At 38.4% G+C, this 2,630-nt stretch overlaps 1 long non-coding RNA gene across 1 annotated transcript; it reads right to left on the reverse strand.

Moving 5' to 3' along the window:
• Positions 1-477: 477 nt before the first annotated feature.
• On the reverse strand, positions 478-1,067 carry LOC143784952 (uncharacterized). Its single transcript, XR_013217929.1, has 3 exons — positions 912-1,067; positions 755-814; positions 478-645 (listed from the first exon to the last, which is right to left on the reverse strand). It is a non-coding gene; the product is annotated as an uncharacterized LOC143784952 (long non-coding RNA).
• Positions 1,068-2,630: the final 1,563 nt, after the last annotated feature.

Below are 2,630 nucleotides of genomic sequence, written 5' to 3' on the forward strand. Positions count from 1 at the left end.
GAGATTAAATTTTGTTTCTGACCAAATACTTATTTTCCACCATAATATGCAAATAAAATGTTAAAAAAACAGACAATGTGATTTTCTGGATTTTTTTTTCTCAGTTTGTCTCCCATAGTTGAGGTATACCTATGATGTAAATTACAGACGCCTCTCATCTTTTTAAGTGGTGGAACTTGCACTATTGCTGACTGACTAAATACTTTTTTGCCCCACTGTAGATATAGATAGATACATAGATATAGATAGATACATATTTATAGATAGATACATAGATAGATATAGATAGATACATAGATATAGATAGATACATATTTATAGATAGATATATAGATAGATATAGATAGATACATCGATATAGATAGATACATAGATATATATAGATAGATACATAGATATTGATAGATAGATAAATAAATAGATAAATAGATACATGGATATAGATATATACATAAATATAGATTGACAAATAGATGGAGCGATAGATAGTTGATATTTTATAGGTATAGTAGATAGAAATTGAATAGATAGATTGTTGATAAATATTGGATAGAATATTTCTAATTTGATATTTACCACTGGCAGTTGTGGCGACGACAGACGGCTAGGGACCTTCTTTCTTTTGTGTCCTCCGTGTTGCACCACCTATTGTGTATGTAAAATGTAAAAAAAAAATATTTTAACATTAAATTATGTTAACATTCATTGGATCAATAAATTTATGCCTGAAAAATTCAACATGTGTGCTATGTACCTTTGTGTTTTTAGCATGTTTTTTGGGGGGTGGTCTAGCAGCCTCGGGCTCAGAAGACTCCTATTCACAATAAAACAATAAACAGGATTGTTATGCCTAGCTCAATACAATGGAGTTTCACACAACATTATAGTGGTTTTTTAAAGTGCAAGCCTACCGACTGTGACGAAAAAATCGCAGACACGCTGCTGCTGCTGCTGACATCTGTATCCGACATCTGTGTGCAACAAAGCAACATGTTTAGTACACACACATCCGACGGACATTTTACAGACTCCCATGATGTATACTGAGATATATATATAGAAATGTACTTACATTTCAGGAGAGGTATTGCAACACTCTGTCACGTGCAGTAGTCCTATGTGTGGGTGGTATATTCCTCCTTTAATGGCCGAAATCACATTTCCTGTCACATGACACATGTGACCACCCTCAAACGCTATTAAAACGTGTGGTCCTATTTGGAAATTTTTCATGATTTGCGTCTGACTGCGTTTGCCATAGCCTTCTATGGCAGAATGAACGCTTCCGTTAGTAGTGCGTTAGCTTGACCGGACCCGAGAACGCTGCAAGCTGCGTTGAAGGTCCGTCAGAAAAAAAACGTTATGTGACAAACGCATACCAATTTAGGGATGCGTCACGATGCGTTAGACAATGCAAGTCTATGGGCGCGTTAGTAAGTGCGTTACATTGCGTTTTTACTACTTAAAAACGAGTCTGTTAGACGGACACACCTAGCGCAATGTGAACCCAGCCTTACAAATACTCAGCGACAATAAATTATATGTCAAACCAGAGAAATGCATTTTCTCCATTCAAGAGATCCCTTTTCTGGAAGGTATTTGATACTTTAAATAAATGTCTTGCTTCTGCGCCGATTCCAATGCAGCCTGACAACACTCAGCCATTCATTATAGAGGTTGATGCATCTGAAGTGGGGGTGGGAGATGTATTGTCGCAGGGTGCATCTCCAAGTAAATGATGTCTATAAGCATACTTTCAAAGAAACTTTTATCCGCTGAGAAAAACTATGACATTGGTAATAGGACACTCTTGGCAATTAAGTGAGCTTTGGAAGAGTGGCAACATTTCTTGGATCAGTCATGTAATCACTGATCATAAAAAAATGTTAGATTTGGAATCTTCAAATTTTGGCAAAAGTAAGGTGGTTATTTCAGCCTTTCTGGACAGTGGGGTGGGGCTTAATCTCATTGACGCCACGTTCGTCCAGGACCAGGGTCTCAAGCCACATAAACTGTCTAGATCAATATCCAAAATTGCCATTGACTCTGCACCTTTGAGCAAGGGGTATTTCACTCAGGTCATTTGAGGCAGAGACCATGCACTAGTAATTAATTGTTATGTGCTAGAAGACCTGCCCTGTCTTGTGGTTCTTGGACTACCCTGAGTTATGCTGCATAATCCCGTAGTAGGCTGGCGGGCTTGGGTTGTGGTAAGTTAGAGCGAGTACTGTCAAGGACATTGCTTGGGCACCCGGTTAGCTAAGTCGGCAACCCAGTCTCTACCGGAATACCTGTCTGACCTCAAGGATGTGCTTTTAGATCAGAGGTGTCAAGAACTCCCTTCTCATCATCCTTATGATTGTGCCTTTATTCTTATTGCTGGGGTCAAGTTGCCTAAGAGCAGGTTATATAACATTTCTGGTCCGGAGAGACAAGCCATGAAGGACTATATTTCAGAATATCTGGCAAAGGATCATATCAGACCTTCCTCATCTCCCACTGCAGCAATGTTTTTTTTGTTAAGAAAAATTATGGGGTGTTATGCTCCTGCTTAAATTTATGAGAACTTAATCAGATTACAGTCCAGAATCCATATCCTCTCCCTCTCATTCTGGACCTCTTTAACCAGA

This window comes from Ranitomeya variabilis, chromosome 7 (assembly GCF_051348905.1).
Source record: "Ranitomeya variabilis isolate aRanVar5 chromosome 7, aRanVar5.hap1, whole genome shotgun sequence".
NCBI classification, from domain to species: Eukaryota; Metazoa; Chordata; class Amphibia; order Anura; family Dendrobatidae; genus Ranitomeya; species Ranitomeya variabilis.